This window comes from Leucoraja erinacea, chromosome 10, assembly GCF_028641065.1.
Source record: "Leucoraja erinacea ecotype New England chromosome 10, Leri_hhj_1, whole genome shotgun sequence".
Taxonomy (NCBI): domain Eukaryota; kingdom Metazoa; phylum Chordata; class Chondrichthyes; order Rajiformes; family Rajidae; genus Leucoraja; species Leucoraja erinaceus.
Genome location: NC_073386.1, coordinates 4,522,916 through 4,542,559, shown reverse-complemented (window position 1 = coordinate 4,542,559; position 19,644 = coordinate 4,522,916). Strand labels below are relative to the sequence as shown.

The window sequence follows — 19,644 nt, the reverse complement described above, 5'->3', positions numbered from 1 at the left end:
CAGTAAAGTCCAGTTGGATAGTGCTAGTGTACGGGGATCGCTGTGCGGCGTGGATGCGGACTCGGTCGGCTGGTTTCCGCACTGTATTTCCAAACTGAATTCAACTGAATTTACCCGATATTTTCCTCGTTCAGCCAAATTCCCAAAATGCAATCCCTCACACGTGCCTGAATTAAAACTCCACCTGCACTCCAATGAGCCAAAGGGCTTGTTTTCGTGCTGCAGGATTCTGTAACTCTTGAGAGGATTAGAAACTAACTAAACGCAGGGAGGCAGCGGATCAAAATTGCAAGGCTCTGGTAAATGAAAGGGCAGAAGCAAGACTGGAGAGAGAGGCATTAAAATGCAAAACGATAAACAAACGGTGACAAGGAGGAATACACAGTATAAATCCAAGAATAAATCAGTAAAAATGGCTGGAGGTTATAAAACGAATTAAAAAAACAAAACATTAAAGGCTCTGTACCAGGATGCAAGCAGTGTTTGAAATCAAACAAGATGAACTGAGAGTGTAAAAAGGGAGTAAGAATGTTGTGGCAACTATTAAATATGGTGACAAAACAAAACGATGACTGGGATCCGAATTGCCAAAGGCTACAGAGCATCTATGTACCATTCCGTTCATTTGCATTTATATTTATTGGCAAACCAGATACAAGGAGTGGTTAAGAATTACCGAATAGTGAAAGGCATGGATAGAGTGGATGTGGAGAGGCTGTTTCCACTGGTGGGAGAGTCTAGGACCAGAGGCCACAGCCTCAGAATAAAAGGGTGCACCTTTAGGAAGGAGATGAGGAGGAATTTCTTCAGGCAGAGGGTGGCAAATCTGTGGAATTCATTGCCACAGAAGGCTGTGGAGGGCAAGTCATTGGCTGTTGTTGATTAGATTTCACACAGAGAGTGGTAAATCTCTGGAACTCTCTGCCACAGAAGGTAGTTGAGGCCAGTTCATTGGCTATATTTAAGAGGGAGTTAGATGTGGCCCTTGTGGCTAAAGGGATCAGGGGGCATGGAGAGAAGGCAGGTACAGGATACTGAGTTGGATGATCAGCCATGATCATATTGAATGGTGGTGCAGGCTCGAAGGGCCGAATGGCCTACTCCTGCACCTATTTTCTATGTTTCTATGTTTAGTACGGGTGTCAGGAGTTATGGGGAGAAGGCAGGAGAATGGGGTTGAGAGGGAACGATAGATCAGCCATGATTGAATGGCGGAGTGGACTTGATGGGCCAAATGGCCTGTTCTGCTCCTAGAACTTATGAACATGGTGCATATGGGTATGCTTGCCTTCATTAGTCAGGCATTGAGGATAAGAGTCAGGAAGTCATGATGCAGCTTTATAGGACTTCGTTTAGGCTGCATTTGGAGGATCACGTGCATTTCTGGTCACCCCATTACAGGAAGGATGTGGAGGCTTTGGAAAGGGTGCAGAGGAGATTTATCAGAATGATGCCTAGATCAGGGGGTATTAGCAACAGCGAGAGGTTGGACAGACATGGACTGTTTTCTTTGGAGCGTTGGAGGCCGAGGGGGGACCTGATGGAAGTATATATAGATACGAGTGGCTGTGATAGAGTGGACCGTTGGAATCTCTTTCCCCATGGTGGAAAATGTCAAAGACTACAGAGCATCGCTGTACGGTGAGCAAAGTTTGGGCAAAGTTTGAAGAAAATATGGGGGGCAAGTTTTTTGGGTTTTTTTAAATACAGAGGATAGTTGGTGCCTGAAAGATGCTGCTCGGGCGGTGGTGGAGAGAGATACAATAGTGGCATTTAAGAGACTTTTGAATCGGCACACGGATATTCAGGGAGTGGTGGGAGATATAGACCACTTGCAGGCAGAGGAAATGTGTAGAACGGAACTGCAGATGCTGGTTTACACCGAAGATAAGACACAAAATGCCGGAGTAACTCAGCGGGACCGGCAGCATTTCCGGATGGATGGAATAGGTGACGTTTCGGGTCTGAAGAAGGGTCCCGACCCGAAACGTCACCCATTCCTTCTAACCAGAGATGCTTCCTGTCCCGATGAGTTACTCCAGCATTTTGTATCTGTTGTAGGCAGCGGAGATAGATTTAACTTGGCATAATTTTGGGCACAGACATTGTGGGCCTAAGGGCCTGTTCCTGTGCTGCAGTGTTTTATGTTCTAGTCGAGGAGGGCACAAGGCTAAGAAATGTTGGTGGGGCAACTGTTCAATTATGATGTGAAGGAGGGAACTGCAGATGCTGGTGTATACCGCAGATAGACACAAAGTGCTGGAGTAACTCAGCGGGTCAGGCAGCATCTCAGGAGACAAAGGATGGGAGAAATTTCAAATCAACGATGGAACTTTAAAATTGATCCGCCAACAGTCGTAAAAACACAAAATACATGAAACGGGAAATTAAAGTGACGAGTGGGAAGGCTTGGGGGATGTGCAAAGATTGGGGAGGGGAGCCAGTCTCAGTCTACCGCAATGCTAAAGGGGGAGGAGTTGTACAGTTTGATAGCCACGGGGAAGAAGGATCTTCTGTGGCGTTCTGTGCTGCATCTTGGTGGAACCAGTCTGTTGCTGAAGGTGCTCCTCAGGTTGACCAGTGTGTGTCATGGAGGGGGTGAGCTGTATTGTCCAGGATGCTCCGCAGTTTGAGGAGCATCCTCCCCTCCAAGACCCACCTCCCGTGAATCCAACTCCAACTCCGCCCCAAGGACGGAGCCAGGCTTCCTGATGAGTTTGTTGATCCTATTGGCGTCCGCAGCCTTTGCCCTGCTGCCCCAGCGCACAACAGCGAAGAAGATGGCACTGGCTAAAACCCTTCTGGTTCCGACCCGAGACGTCTCCCATCCTTTTTCTCCAGACATGCTGCCTGGCCCGCTGAGTTACTCCAGCACTTTACATCCATGTTCATTAACGCTGCTCTTAGTCCGAGTGAAAGGGATGATCTAAGTGCAAGAAACCAGGATTTTGAAGTGGTTTTGGTGAAGGTGGGGTATTCTCCGTGGATTGTCACCTTGTCGTGATGGAGAAGCTTGTGTGTGGTCCTGAGATCCTGAGAGCGATGCCGTCTGGAGCTACGCTCCTGCTAGGGCCACCCATGGCGGTAAGGTCGAGGGGGAGGTCTCTGACAAAGAGCGATCCAACCAAGACCTCAACGGTGGAACAGGCGGAGGACGATGGCTGACCTTAGTGGAGCGTCACAACGGCTGGGAAGGCGGATGGATGAAGGCTGCAGCAGAAAAGGGTCTCCGGGCGTCTTGGACTCCATGCCACTGGACCCTGACCCAGATCTGTCAAGGACCGTGGGGTGGCTGACTGTGCACCAGTCTCCCCACGCTAAACAAAGTTACACACAGGCATCCTCCATGTAGGGAATAGCACCCTGGAGACACCCATGGCCAGCCATGACCGAAGGGGGCCTAAGAAGAAGGTATAATAAAGGAAATGACTCTTGCGAGTATCATGAACAGGCCTGCAAATAGTAACCGCATGGTGGGAAAGAATATAAAAAGAAAAAGGAATTGGAGCTGGTCCAAAAGTTACGACAAGAATCATGTTGGATTAGCAGGAAAAAAAAAAATTGAATGGGTAAGGATTGCCTTGATGAGTTTGTAGAATGTTTACAAGATAGTTTCTCAGAACAGCATGTTTAGGAGTTAACCAAACAGCCAGCTCCACGATTGTCCTCGGAGATAATTTTATTGGATTACATCAACGTGAAGGCGCCCCAAGATAGCAGCAAACGTAATAGGATTACATTTTATATTCAGCCTGAGAGAGGAAACAATGGAATCAAGGCCAGTATTTTAAACTTGAAGGGCCATTATAAAGGCATGGGAATTATAAAGGGTCATTATAAAGGCCTTGGTGAAATTGCAATTTAGGTTAAGAGATTGGCAATCAAGATGCAGAGCAGACATTTAATGGAAGGTAGACACAAAATGCTGGAGTAACTCAGCGGGTTATTCTTTTAATGAACCTGGAGTTGAAGACTTTATTGTCACATGTGACAAGTCGCAGTGAAATTCTTTGCTTGCCTACCCAAGGTGTGCAAATAGTCGCCCGTAAAGGGCGCTGCCAAAGTTATAAATTCCCCCCCCACGGCAGTCCCTCCACGCCGGTTCCCCAATGTTCTTCCCCCCCCCCCACATCCCACAAGAACTTACATTCCAACAAGCAAGAGAAAAAAAATAAATTAAGTGGAGGTCCCGTGATCCTTGCTCGAGTAAAGAACGGTGGCGCAGCGGTAGAGTTGCTGCCTTACAGCGTCACAGACCCGGGTTCAATCCTGACTACGGGTGCTTGTATGGACGGAGTTTATACGTTCTCCCCATGACCGCGTGGGTTTTCTCCGGTTTCCTCCCACACTCCAAATATGTACAGGTTTGTCGGTTAATGGGCTTCGATAAAGATTGCAAGGGTGGTGTTCGTGTCCTGGGATCGCAGGTCAGAGCAGACTCGGTACGCCGAAGGGCCCTGTTTCCGCACTAGATCTCTAAATTAAACTCAATTATTCAAAAAAGTTTACAAAGTGCGTGATAATCTCATTGAAAATAAGCTCGAGGAAATAATGGAAAACAAAAGAGAGAGCAGGAAATAAACAGGTTATTTGTGTCAGTGTGTAGTATAGAGAATGCAACATATAGAAATAGCTAGAAATTGGAGATTTGGAAGGGAAATAATGTATAATCCAGGAAGCAGAGCTGTGTAAATTGGAGCAGTAGGCTGTCAGGTCTCCAGGGTCCATCCAATCTGAAGAGGGGTCTCTACCCAAAACGTCACCCATTCCTTCTCTCCAAAGATGCCCCGCTGAGTTACTCCAGCTTTTTGTGTCCAATTACAATTTAATCCAGCATCTTCAGTTCCTCCCTACACCTGATGGACTTTACAGGTTCTTAATCAAAGTGGCTGGTGAGATTGATAATTGATGCATCGACTTTCAAAATTCCTTAGATTCCAAGACGGTTCCATTTGATTGTAAAACTGATGCAGGCACTTTATTCAAGAAGGAGGAAGGTGGAAAGCTGCGATTCGCTTCTGCAGTTTTATTGTGATTTACAAATCAGTACTGATTTGCTAAAGGGAAATCATATTAGACTAATTCCTTTGAAGCAACAACATGGAAAACAGGAAACCACAGGAGCTTAACATTTCACACAGGGAAATGTTCATTTTGGAAGGGCACTGAGGAAAATGTACAGTAATCAGACAAAGTCAGCATTGCATTAAAAAACCAAAATGCAGAGAACACTCAGCAGGTCAGACAGCATCCATGATTTTTACAATATCTGCAGTTTTATTTTGATTTTCAAATCAATACTGGCTTGTGTGAAAAGGAAATCACAGCTGACCAATTCCTTGAAGCAGCAACATGCGCAGAGGGAAAAAGTGAACCAGTGGATGTGCTATAAAGGCGACTCCCATATAATGGGGAGATTACTTTAGACTTGTGATACTGCATGGAAACAGGCCCTTTGGCCCACCGAGTCCTTGCTGACCAACGATCACCCCGCGCACACGCACTATCCTGCGCACTAGAGACAGCTTTAGAGTGTGGGAGGAAACCGGAGCACCCGGAGAAAACCCACACCGTCACAGGGCGAACGTACAAACTCCGTGCAGGCAGCACCAGTAGTCAGTATTAAACAGGGATTTCGTTGCTCTGTAAGGCAGCAACTCTACTGCTGCGCCACTGTGCCACCCACTGTACTGAACTTAAGAAACAGTCCGTTTTGCGAACTTTCATAATGAAAAACCACGCCATCTGAATCTTGCAGGCGATTAAATTGGTCTCACCTCAACACTTCAAGCAGCGTCATACTTTATGGATCGTCAATAACTTAGAACTGCACAGGAAGACAGAATTTAGAAACATAGAAACATAGACAATAGGTGCAGGAGTAGGCCATTCGGCCCTTCGAGCCTGCACCGCCATTCAATATGATCGTGGCTGATCATCCAACTCAGTGTCCCGTACCTGCCTTCTCTCCATACCCCCTGATCCCTTTGGCCACAAGGGCCACATCTAACTACCTCTTAAATATAGCCAATGAACTGGCCTCATCCACCCTCTGTGGCAGAGAATTCCAGAGATTCACCACTCTCTGTGTGAAAAATGTTTTTCTCATCTCGGTCCTAAAAGATTTCCGCCTTATCCTTAAACTGTGACCCCTTGTTCTGGACTTCCCCAACATCGGGAACGATCTTCCTGCATCTAGCCTGTCCAACCCCATAAGAATTTTGTAAGTTTCTATAAGATCCCCCCTCAATCTTCTAAATTCTAGCGAGTACAAGCCGAGTCTATCCAGTCTTTCTTCACATGAATGTCCTGACATCCCAGGAATCAGTCTGGTGAACCTTCTCTGTACTCCCTCTATGGCAAGAATGTCTTTCCTCAGATTAGAATAATCAAGTTATTCCTGCCAAATCGACCAAGAGCCATGTACCAGGTTTCAAGACCTGATCTTCATTCTATCTTCCACGCACCAACAAATCCGAGGAGACACAAGGACCTGTAGATCCTGGAATTGTGTGTACAACACAAAGTGCTGGAGCAACTCATCAAGTCTGCAGAAGGTTCCCAACCCAAAAACACCAATGGTCAATGTCCTGCAGAGATGCTGCCCGACTCCAGCATTGTGTTTCCCAACCAACTCAAGGATGCTGGCGGGAAGCTGCTCCACACTGGGCCATGCCATTCCCAAGGGTATTCCGCCGATCAACATGCCAATAGGCTCTCCCCGAGCTGAACAGGGCACGGAGAGGGCGATGAGCTTCGTCACCGATGTCTGCGTTTTCTAGGAGAAGGATCCTGACATAATATAGGAAGCAGTCTTTATTCTCCAAGGATAGACACGAAGTGCTGGAGTAACTCAGCGGGTCAGGCAGCATCTCTGGAGAAAAAGGATGGGTGATGTTTCAGGTCGGGACCCTACTTCAGACTTCGGAAAGGTCCCGACCCAAAACGCCACCCATCCTTTTTCCCCCAGAGATGCTGCCTGACCTGCTGAGTTACTCCAAGTCAAGTCAAGTTTATTCGTCACATACACATACGAGATGTGCAGTGAAATGAAAAGTGGCAAATGCTCACGGACTTTGTGCAAAAAGTCAAACAAACAAACAAACTACAAACAGAATCACATATTCTTTTACATATTTAATATTGTGGGCCAGCACTATGTGTCCATCTTCTGCCAATACCAGCATCTGCATTCCTTTCTACCTATTCATTTTCCAAGGGCATGGATTTTTCGTCAAAAGACAGTTTTGTACAGTAAGGCGGGGCAGATCGAGGGCCTGTGTTAAGTGCAAGACCCATTTTCTTCTTTGCTTCTGTGAAAAAGAGCTGGTGGCGACTTGAGAGTTTGGCCTCTGCATTAGCTGAGAAACATCAGACTTTGGATGAATGGTCATGGGATGTTTACTTAAAATGATCATGTGGAAATGGGTCTAGAGAACATAGCCCACTGCAATGCTCAATAGTCCACCGATTCAGTGTCTTCATCTTGCAATTCAGAGGTCATGAGACCAAATTCCACCGTGGTTAAACGAATGGAAGAAATTTAGTGATTCATGAATTAGCCGTCAGACTGTCATTAAAAATTTACTCAGCCTTCAGGAAACACAACGTCATTTGGTTGGTGTGAATTTAACGGCATGGTGGGAGAGAAAGGTCCTTTGAGTTGGGCGAGAGTGCAGGGTACAGAGGCTTATAGGCTCAGGCATATTATTGTCATGTGTGCCAAGGTACAGTGAAAAGCTTTGTTTTCCATGCCGTCTAATCAATACTATATATAAATACAACAAAGACAAACTCAAGTACAATCGGTAGAGCAAAGGGAAATATACAGAGTGCAGAATATAGTTCTCACCAATGTCGTTCACCAGTTCCTTAGACAAAGTCCAATGTCCACGCTGGGGCAGAAGTGAATCGGACAGTCCCCTCGCTTATGGATACACTGGTCAGATGCCTGATAACAGAAGGCGTTCACGAGTCTGGTGGTGTGTGCTTTCAAGCTTCTGTATCTTTTGCCTAACTAGAGCATCCTTTGCCTAACTGGGGAGGGAGGAGGAGGAATGGGAAGGGTCTTTGATTATGTTGGCTGCTTTACTGAAGAAGTGTGGTGCAAGTGCATGTGCGAGGACGTGTATGGAAACATACGCTGAACTTTTTTTCTCATTCATTATAGTTCACAGCGTATTATGTTTACACTAGACTAAGTGGGACCCATTGGGTCACATTTTCACACGGGAGGGCTGGTCCCCCAACGCAATATTCCACCTCACAGTTGACTCACAGCTATTCCTTGAAATTCCATTTCAAGCAGGGTGCAAGGCCACCAAATTCAAATGCAGTTTCCTATCATTTCAAGCAGGGTGCAAGGCCACCAAGATGACCTCCCCCTCCCCCATCTTGCAGAGACTGAGCCATGCCCCCACACTTCCAGGTTTTATAGTCCCCCCTTCCTCCCACCGGAAGGGGGATGGTCTTCATGGCGGTGATTGACAGGAGAGAGAATCTCAACATTTTTTAAACACTAATAACTCTTTTATTTTTCATCGACGGGAAACATCCTCTTGTCCTGCGCAGCAGAGGGGGACTCCAAGTCAGATGGCCAAAAATCACAGCTGTAAGTGGTAGCGTTTTTTCTAAAATCAATATGCAGTGCAAACAGGAAGTGGTCAGGATGAGACTTTTAATTATATAGATATTCTGTTCTGCTGCTGCAAGTAAGAGTTTAATTGTTCTATCTGGGATAAATGACAATAAAACACTCTTAACCCTAAGTCACAGAGTCTAAGAGTACCAGCTACACAGCAGAGCCTGGTCTCCAATTGTTTTGGATCTGTTTGCCATTAGATTATGTGGCCCTTGTGGCTAAGGGGATCAGGGGGTATGGAGAGAAGGCAGGTACGGGATACTGAGTTGGATGATCAGCCATGATCATATTGAATGGCGGTGCAAGCTCGAAGGGCCGAATGGCCTACTCCTGCACCTAATTTCTATGTTTCTATCAAGAATGCACTTGCTATAGTGAAGCTAATGTTGAGCAAAAGCCACCCCATGCTAAAAGGGTTTATGAGCCGGCATTTTTCACTCCTCAGAACGGAGGTGGGAGTATTTCTTAATCTCAAGGGACTGCCTAAGAAGGAGGAATTTACAACAATTCTACAACTGTAGCTACACCTTAACACACAGTCGCACACACAGGAAAAGCACAACTTTGCTTTCCTTTGTTTACACGCAAATCCGGTTCCCGACTACATAACCGAATCTAATGCCCTTTGGGCAAGTTAGGAGGGGCAATGATACTGCGGTGTCAACACCAGCCTGCATCAGGAAGCCAGCACCTTTGAAAGAGAAGAAAACGCTTGAAGAACTCAAAGAGAGAGTTGAAAGGGAAATGTGTTCACTGCTTTCAGGCATTTCCAATAATTAGGAAATGGATGATTCGCACCTAAAAAAGGCCAGAAAGGAAATGTCAACACCTTTCTTTTAAGTTAAGAGAAACCAGGAACTGCAGATGCTGGTTTACACAAAGACGACACAAAGCGCTGGAGAACGCAGCATGTCAGGCAGCATCTCTGGAGAACATGGTTTTGTGTCGGAAGCCTTATTCAGACAGCAGAGATTTTGGCGGGTGGGTGAATTAGGTCGAGAGGTAGTTGAATAATAATGAAATCCAAGAGTAGAAAGGAGGATAGGGAAATGCAGGATACTCCCTTCCATACGTGAGACAGCCTTGCATTTACGTTTGCAGTCAGCCAGCAATTAGGAAACTTTGCAAGCTGCTCATGAACGATTTTGAAGGAGCCTCCCCTAAACAATCAATGGCAACACTCAAAAATACTTACTGAAAGATCGTACAGAGGCACGGGCCGATTGCCAAGGAAATCAAAGAGCTACACAACAGGGTTATCCGGGATAGACTGCATAGTTTATCCTCTCCCACCCTCTAATGAGGCCCCAAGTTTGCTGCCTGAGTTTAGGCGATTAGAAGAGAAGGCTTGAAAGATTCTTTCATTAACACCGCAGTTAGTGCGACAAGAAAAACTGGGGTTTTAATTGTAATTGGATTCCCATACCACTCTAAATTGACAGAAATAATGTAAAGATAAATACTTGAACGTTTCTGGGCTTCCTCGCTGTGTGACTGTGTGGGCACAAAGGATATCCATGCGGCTGGCTGCGGAATGTTTCACTCGAAACTGCCCTGCACTGAAATGGACACTGGAATCTCAGCCATTCCCTGAAAGCACAGTGTAAGCAGAGAGCTCGCAGCCAAGGCACAACCAAGTGAAACCGTATAGCCCTAGTAATGGCATTATGAATGTTGGAAATCGATCTTTAAACCCATTGATAATAACTTTAATACTGAAATATACCAGTGTGTCTTATATTACAAAATGCCGCTCAACAAATAAACAAGCCTGTTTACTGCAGATGGTGACCCAGTACATTCAGGAAGGGACTGCAGATGCTGGTTTATACCAAAGATACAGACACAAAAAGCTGGAGTAACTCCATTTTGGACAGGGTCTGAAGAAGGGTCTCAACCCTTTGTATGTATTTATTCTGCTTTTATTACCCGCACTGACAGGAACTGATTGAGAAACATTTTTTTTGTTTCTTCTGCGTATGTAAGTACTCGGTGGAAATGACATTAAAGTAAATACTGAATACTGAACCCGAAATGTCACCGATTCCTTTTCTCCCGAGATGCCGTTTGACCCGCTGAGTTACTCCAGCTTTTTGTGTCTATTCTCGACCAGTATATATTCAACTCTGTCTCACCACATATATCACACAGTGCCAGCAAGCTGCAGCCTCGGAAAAGTGGGTGGTTTCATTACACAATTCAAAAAATCCCAAAAATGTCATTTTAGACCCTGACAGCAGTTAATCATTATGGCCATCTGTCTCTGAAACTATAAAAGGGCCTGTCAAACAACCCACAACAAGCTGGTTTACACAAAAGGACACAACGTTTTTGTGAGCAGTTTTGGGCCCCATATCTGACGAAGGCTGGAGAGGGTCCAGAAAAGGTTTGCAAGAATTATCCCAGGAATTATCCCAGTCACACACCACTACACATTAATGACATCGATGTGGACTTGGTCAGTAGCACTAAGTTCCTGGGGGTGCAGATCACGAACCAGTCTGACCTGGTCACAAAACATCGCATCACTAGTTAAGAGAGCGCAGCAGCGTTTGCACTTTCTGCGCCGGATGAGAAGAGCTCACCTCCCCCATCCCGTCCTCACCACTTTCTACAGGGCCACCATAGAGAGCATTTTGATCAGCTGCATCTCTGTCTGGTTTGGGGACTGTAAAGCCTCCGACTGGAAGTCCGTGCAGAGAGTGGTGAGGACGGCTGAAAAAATCATCGGGACTTCTCTACCTTCAATCTGGGACATTGCGTGCAAACGTTGCTTGTCCAAGGCCTACAGCATTATAAAGGACCCCACACATCTCCATCGTGGACTGTTCACTCTGCTGCCCTCGGGCAAAAGGTATCGCAGTACAAGGAGTAGAACGGCCAGGTTTTGCAACAGCTTCTTCCCCCGAGCCATCAGACTCTTGAATTCCATATAATGTGCCTCCATTATTATCTATTTTAACTTTTTATCTATTTTATATTTTTATCCTTTTGTTATTTTATGTTGCACAGTGAGCCAGATGTAACGAAATTTCGTTCAGACTTGCATCTGGTGGTGTATTTTTGAATGACAATAAAGTATTTTGATTGATTGATTGATTGATTGATTGATTGATGGATGATGAGTGTTTCACAGTACTGGGACTCTGCTCGCTGAAGTTTACAAGGATGAGGGGGAGGAACTTCATTGAAACTTGGAGAGTAGATGTGGAGAGGATGTTTCCACTAAGTCACAGCCTCAGAATTAAAGGACGTTCCTTTAGGAAGGAGATGGGGTGGAATTTCTTCAGTCAGAGGGCAGCAAATCTGTAGAATTCATTGCCACAGAAGGCTGTGGAGGCCAAATTAATGGATATTTTTAAAGCAGAGATAGATAGATTCGTGATTAGTAGTACAGGTGTCAGGGATTACGGGAAGTTAGGAGAATGGGGTTAAGAGGGATGGATGAAATGGCGGAGTGGACTTGATGGGTCGAATGGCCTAATTCTGCTCCTATCAACTATGTACAAAGTGCTGGAGTAACTCAGTGGGTCAGGCAGCATCTCTAGAGAACATTGACAGATGATGTTTCAGGTCAGGACCCTTCTTCAGACTATCTTTGCAGCTACTTCCATTAATGCTGCGTTAGTTTCGATCGCCCCGACGCGGTAGTTTCGATCGCCCCGACGCGGCAGTTTCGATCGCCCCGACGCGGTAGTTTCGATCGCCCCGACGCAGCAGTTTCGATCGCCCCGACGCGGCAGTTTCGATCGCCCCGACGCGGCAGTTTCGATCGCCCCGACGCGGCAGTTTCGATCGCCCCGACGTGGTAGTTTCGATCGCCCCGACATGGCAGTTTCGATCGCCCCGACGCGGCAGTTTCGATCGCCCCGACGCGGCAGTTTCGATCGCCCCGACGTGGTAGTTTCGATCGCCCCGACATGGTAGTTTCGATCGCCCCGACGCGGCAGTTTCGATCGCCCCGACGCGGCAGTTTCGATCGCCCCGACGCGGCAGTTTCGATCGCCCCGACGCGGTAGTTTCGATCGCCCCGACGCGGCAGTTTCGATCGCCCCGACGCGGTAGTTTCGATCGCCCCGACGCGGCAGTTTCGATCGCCCCGACGCGGCAGTTTCGATCGCCCCGACGCGGCAGTTTCGATCGCCCCGACGCGGTAGTTTCGATCGCCCCGACGCGGCAGTTTCGATCGCCCCGACGCAGGGTCTTCAACAGCCAGAGCTTCGATCGCCCCGTCAGATGGTTCGATTGCCCCGACCACGGGAGATATAAAGAGGAAGAAGTTTGGACTTTATTGCCTTCCACCACAGTGAGGAATGTGGGGAATCCGCTGTGGTGGATGGTTTCATGTAGAAAGAAGTTACTTATTCACACGCCAAAATGATAGCTCATGGATATGATCAAGTTATCACTTCACTCAGTTCTGCTTCTGCTGTTCAATAGCCTGCTGATGGCACACTTTCCAATGCACAGAGCATGAAGGCTTGGCAGGAAGCCAGTGGAACTGCATCCCAGTCAGGAAGCCATGCATTCAGGTGTAGAGTGAAGGGATTTTTTGTTGTTTAAACTATATTGGGATGTAGAAGATATGACACGTTTGCCACCATGCAGACAGATGGCGCAACGGTAGAGTTGCTGCGTTATAGCATCCGAGAGCCGGGTTTCGATCCCGACTACAGGTGCTTGTCTGTACGGAGTTTGTATGTTCTCCCCGGGTGCTCCAGTTTCCTCCTACACTCCAAAGACGTACTGGTTTGTAGGTTAATTTGCTTCAGTAAAATTGTAAACTGTCCCTAGTGTGTGTCGGATAGTGTTAATATGCGGGGCTCGCTGGTCGGGGCAGACCCGGTGGGCCGAAGGGCCTGTTTCTGTGCTGTATCTCTAAACTAAACCTACCGGAAGTTTCATCTCCTTAAAAGAATTGCCTCTGGGTGCCACCTGAACAATTTCCAGGCATTCAATAGACAATAGACAATAGGTGCTGGAGTAGGCCATTTGGCCCTTCAAGCCAGCACCCATCCTGATCATCCCCATTCCTCCATTCCTAGAGAACAATCATTGTCCCAGGACCCGGGTTAACGAAAGCTCTCGCAACATGCAACTTTCCCGCCACAACTTCAGGATCCCCAGAGTGCCTGCAGAGGTAATGAAGTACTTTGGAAGCAAAGTCGATGTGGTAATGCAATTATGAGGCGGGCATATCGTCGACAAGGCATACACCCATGAATAGTGGAGCCCTGGGGAGTATTGAGGACCAAGTGCACAAGTTCAAAGATCCCCTGAGGTTTGCAGCACAGGTAGATATGGTGAAGGTGGCATTTGAAGGCTTGCCTTCGTGACGCATGGAATAGTCCAGAGCATGGAGGTCCTGCTGCAACATTATAAAACATCAGTGATCCCACAGATTACATGTTCTGCACTTCCCACAATGGCAAGAAAGAGATTGCAAAGAAGATGAAGTGCTTCACTTATGAAGAATGACTTCAATGGCTGGGTCTCTTTTCTCTCAAGTAAAGGGGGCTGAAAGAGGGAGGGAGGATAGAGGGATACAACATTTTAAGGGGAATAGATAGGGGAAATAGCAAGGCCAGAGTGCATAGCTTTAACGTGAATAAGATTTAGAGGAGACCATTTTCATCCAGACATCCTTTTTGTTTTATTGGAGTGCGGGAAAACAATGGAATTTTATGGTGTCTGGGTTTCCCCGGTGCTCATCGATACTCTGTTCAGTCAATAAGTTGCACTTTGAGCCCATGTAAACCAAGATGTGCCATTGCTAGGCAACAACGTGATAGTAAGGAGACCGGTGAAAATTCTACTCAATAACCTTTTTATTTTCACCTCACCATGTTTATGCAATTTTCTCTTAATGTTGCAGTTGTCCTTTTCCTGCTTCAATCCACTCCTCTCATTCTACAGTAATCACTGTTCCAGAACATTTCCTATGTTGACAATTCGAAAATATTTCTCCACCTCCACTTTCCTTTGAAACCTTCACCTCATTTATACAATGATCCACTATTGTGGAAACAGACCCTTGGAGCGGGTTTAAATGGACTCAATACTGATAATAGTTTTGTTTTGTTTCGAGATACAGCGCGGAAACAGGCCCTTCGGCCCACCGAATCCGCACCGACCAGCGATCCCCGCACATTAACACTATCCTGCACACACTAGGGACAATTTAGACGTGTACCAAGCTAATTAACCTACAATCCTGTACATCTTTGGATGTGGGAGGAAACCGAGATCTCGGAGAAATCCCACGCGGTCGGGGGGGGGGAGGTGTAAACTCAGTACAGAGAGCACCCGAGGTGGGAATCGAACCCAGGCCTCCAGCGCTGTAGGCACTGTAAGGCAGTAATTCTACCGCTGCGCCACCGTGCCGCACTACAGTTCATCCTCCTGATAGCACCTTTACTAGGAGCCATCGATTGGAATGTCAGCTCAGTCCTATTTAACGAGGCAAGATCGTGTGAAAACCAGATAGAATTATGATATAATCAAAAAAAAATTGAAATTCAGTGCTTAAATAAAAACATGCAGGGAATTCCACGCGATGCGAGAATGCTTGACTTAGCATTTTCCAAACAGGGAACAACTGACCAGCTTGTGCAACTTAAAATGCTGGAATCTCTGACAAAAGATTTATGAACAGGCCGAGAAAAATAATAACAGTCTATCGCAGAGCCAGCACAAACTTAGCAAGGGGGAAATAATCATAAGATAGACACAAAAAGCTGGAGTAACTCAGCGAGTCAAACTGCATCTCTGGCGAAAAGGAATAGGTGACATTTCGGGCTGAGACCCAGAGTCTGAAGAAGGGTCTTGACCCAAAACGTCACCCATTCCTTTTCTCCAGAGATGCTGTCCGACCCGCTGAGTTACTCCAGCTTTTTGAGTCCATCTTCGTGTGAAACCAGCACAATCCCACACAAGGGAAAAATCATATTTCACTTATCTACTGAAGTTCCTGGGGATGTATCGGTAACAGTTTATTATTGTACTGTGCACTAAGATACAGTGAAAGGCTTGGTTTTGGGTGCAGCATCTATGGAGCGAAGGAAATAGGCCCGAAACGTTGCCTCATTTCCTTCGCTCCATAGATGCTGCTGCACCCGCTGAGTTTCTCCAGCTTTTTTGTGTACCTTCGATTTTCCAGCATCTGCAGTTCCTTCTTAAACAACATGTATTGAGAATTGGTTGTCAGACAGAAAGCAAAGAGTGGGAATCTGCTCAGGTCCACAGGTTGCAATTAGCTCTGATGATTGAGTACCCGACCATTCACATCAATATGGATATCAATGATTTGGCCGAAGGGACAAAAGTCAAGATTCCAAAGTTTGCTGATGAAACAAAACTAGGTGGCATTAAGATCACAGAGGAGGCGGTATATGGTGGCGCAGCAGCAGAGTTGCTGCTTTACAGCGCCAGCGACCCAGGTTGGATCACGACTACGGGTCCTGTCTGTGCGGAGTTTGTAGCTAGCCGGTTTCCACATTTCAACAGACGAACAGTGTTAAAGAAGGAACTGCAGATGCTGGAAAATCGAAGGTAGACAAAAGTGCTGGAGAAACTCAGCGTCCCGAAACGTTGTCCATTTCCTTCGCTCCATAGATGCTGCCGCACCCCGCTGAGTTTCTCCAGCACTTTTGTCTACCTTCAAAGACGTACAGATTTGCAGTGAATTGATTTTGGTAAAGACTGCAAATTGTCCCTAGTGTCTGGGATAGTGCTCGTGTACGGAGATGGCTGGTCGGCGTGGGCTCGGTGGGCAGCACTGTATCGCTACACTAAACTGAAGGAGGCTTCAACGGGATATGGGCAAGCCGAGTGAGTGGATCGGGTGAGAACATGGAAATGTAATGTGATGGGACAAGCTAGATGCAGGAAAAATGTTCCCAATGTTGGGCGAGTCCAGAACCAGGGGCCACAGTCTTAGAATAAAGGGGAGGTCATTTAAGACTGAGGTGAGAAAAAACGTTTTCACCCAGAGAGTTGTGAATTTATGGAATTCCCTGCCACAGAGGGCAGCGGAGGCCAAGTCACTGGATGGATTTAAGAGAGAGTTTGATAGAGTTCTAGGGGCTAGTGGAATCAAGGGATATGGGGAGAAGGCAGGCACAGGTTATTGATAGGGGACGATCAGCCATGATCACAATGAATGGCAGTGCTGGCTCGAAGGGCCGAATGGCCTCCTCCTGCACCTATTTTCTATGTTTCTATGTAATATGTGGAAAGATGAGTGCTCATCCACTTCTTAAATGATAAGAGACTGAGTAGCGTCAACGTTCAGGGTGCTTGTACTTAGCAATGAAGGCCAACATGCAAGTGAAGCAATTACTTTGGAAGGCGAATGGTGCATTAGCTGTTATTATGACATGATTTAAGTGCGGGATTAAGCAAGTTTTATTACAGTTGTACACGGCCTAGATGATGCCGTACAAAGTAGTTTTGACCTCTCTACCTCGCAAGGGAGTGCAACAAAGGTTCACCAGGCTGCTGAGAGAATGGAGCAGCTGGGCTTGTACACTCTGTGGAGTTTAGAAGGGTGAGAGGGGATCACATTGAAACATATAAGATTGTTAAGGGCTTGGACACACTAGAGGCAGGAAACATGTTCCCGATGTTGGGGGAGTCCAGAACCAGGGGCCACAGTTTAAGAGTAAGGAGTAAGCCATTTGGAACGGAGACGAGGAAACACTTTTTCTCACAGAGAGTGGTGAGTGTGGAATTCTCTGCCTCTCGGTGGAGGGCGGTGGAGGCAGGTTCTCTGGAAGCTTCCAAGAGAGAGCTAGAAAGGGCTCTTAAAAATAGCGGAGTCAGGGGATATGGGGAGAAGGCAGGAACGGGATACTGATTGGGGATGATCAGCCATGATCACATTGCATGGCGGTGCTGGCTTAAAAAGTGCCAAATGGCCTATTCCTGCACCTATAGTCTATTGTCTATTGGTGTATTCTGGACATTCAGATTTCTAACAGGATTTTAAAAGGGCCGGCAAATCCTCTTTCAATGGCAAGTATAATTTGCCCACTCCAACAGCGCCCGCATCATGGTGTCCAGATCTCCCAGAGGGGGGACGTCCAACCACAGACCACTGCGAGCACAGACAAGTGGGTTTTAACATGCTACGCTTGCCCCCACACAAGCACGACAAGGAAATGGATGACATTCCAGTAACCAGGAAACGGCTGCTAGTAGACTGGCATATAGCAGAAGCAGACCGCTGCAGAAATAGGAATTAAAAAGGGCCCGTAAACAGACATGCCGAGGGATCAAATTCATCTACTTTACCCTTAATTACAGAAACAAAGCCCCTTCGTTTAAGTAATAGTCAGAATTTCAGATTCAGATTCAATTTTAATTGTCATTGTCAGTGTGCAGCACAGAGGCAACGAAATGCAGTTAGCATCTCCCTGGAAGAGCGACATAGAATATGATTTCAATAAATAAATCTATTTACATGCATACAGTCATAGTGTTTTTCCTGTGGGAGGAGTGTCCGGGGGGGGGGGGGGATTGGCAGTCACCGAGGGGTGATTGTTGAGTAGTGTGACAGCCGCAGGGAAGAAGCTGTTCCTGGACCTGCTGGTCCGGCAACGGAGAGACCTGTAGCGCCTCCCGGATGGTAGGAGGTTAAACAGTCCATGGTTGGGGTGAGAGCAGTCCTTGGCGATGCCGAGCGCCCTTCGCAGACAACGCTTGCTTTGGACAGAATTTATTCGTTGGACCATTAATAGACTAAATTATTTAGTAATGCATATCATGCCATGAATATTTCCCACAAAATCATAGGTGACATACCACACCCTGACCAGCAGAGTGGTTAAACAGCACCTAATCTCATGAATGAAAACTTGATAAGAGGCAAAGATTGGCGTCAATGTAATAACAAGGAACTGCAGATTCTGGTTTGCAAAACAACAAACACAAAATGCTGGAGTAACCCAGCAGAACACGCAGCATCTCTGTACATCATGGATATGTGGGTACCACCGACTCAAAACATCACCTTTCCATGTTCTCCAGAGATGCTGCCTGACTCACGGCATTACTCCAGCATTTTGTGTCTTACTTTGTTGCCAAAGATGCTGGCCAAGCATAAAATGACTTGAAATGTGAACACAGTCTAAACTGACAATTCCTGGCCCTCGCCCTCTCCACTCCCCCATCTGGTGGCACCTTCCCCCGCGACTGAAGGAGACGCAGTGACTGAGCATTCGCCTCTTCCCTTCCCTTCCCACCATCCAGAGGTCCGGGCGGCACGATGGTGCACAGTTAAGGGCCTGTCCCACTGTACGAGGTAATCAAGAGTTGTCCCGAGTTTCCCCTGATTCGAACTCGGAGAATCACGGTATTAGCCGTTCGTAGGTACTCGGGGCTCTCGTGGACATTTTTCAACATGTTGTAAAAAACTTCACGAGCTTACCGCGTTTAACGAGTACCTGCCGTTAGCTTTACGAGCCGCTAAGAGACGTCCCGAGCTCCAACGTACCCGCTACGTACATTCTACGTGCTTACCACGAGTTTGACTTTTTTTTTTTAAACTTGGGAGAGCTCTTGGGTAAACTCGTACAGTGGGACAGGCACTTCAGAGAGTTGCTTCCCAGCCCTAGAGACCCAGGTTTGATCCTGCCTATGGGTGCTGTCTGTACGGAGTTTGTACGTTCTCCCCGTGACCTGCGTGGGTTTTCTCTGGGATCTCTGGTTTCCTCCCACATACTCCAAAGACGTGCAGGTTAATAGGCTTGGTATAAATTGTAAATCGTCCCTAGTGTGTGCGCAGGATAGAGTTAGTGAATGGGGATCGCTGATCGGCACAATCTCAGTGAGCTGAAGGGCCTGATTCCACGTTGTATCTCTAAATTAAACTAAACAGTCAGGCCTGGGGAAGCAGCAGCTCACCAGCACTTTGTTCAACCTAGTTCACTAGCATTTGGTGTTCACAATGTGGTCTACACTACACTTCACTGGAGAACCAAACACAGGTCGGGTGATCACTT

General features: G+C 46.8%; 1 protein-coding gene across 4 annotated transcripts in view; it reads right to left on the bottom strand.

Annotated features, from left to right (window-relative positions):
- Positions 1–19,644, bottom strand: part of zzz3 (zinc finger, ZZ-type containing 3) — a 129,464-nt gene that overhangs the window by 89,421 nt on the left and 20,399 nt on the right. Inside the window, exon 1 of one of the 4 annotated variants that reach the window (XM_055641317.1) lies at positions 10,105–10,256. The exons of the other annotated variants lie outside the window; for them this stretch is intronic. The gene's annotated coding sequence lies outside the window, so the exon portion shown is untranslated. Of the gene's footprint in view, positions 1–10,104; positions 10,257–19,644 lie in introns of those variants that run through there. 4 annotated transcript variants of the gene reach the window in all.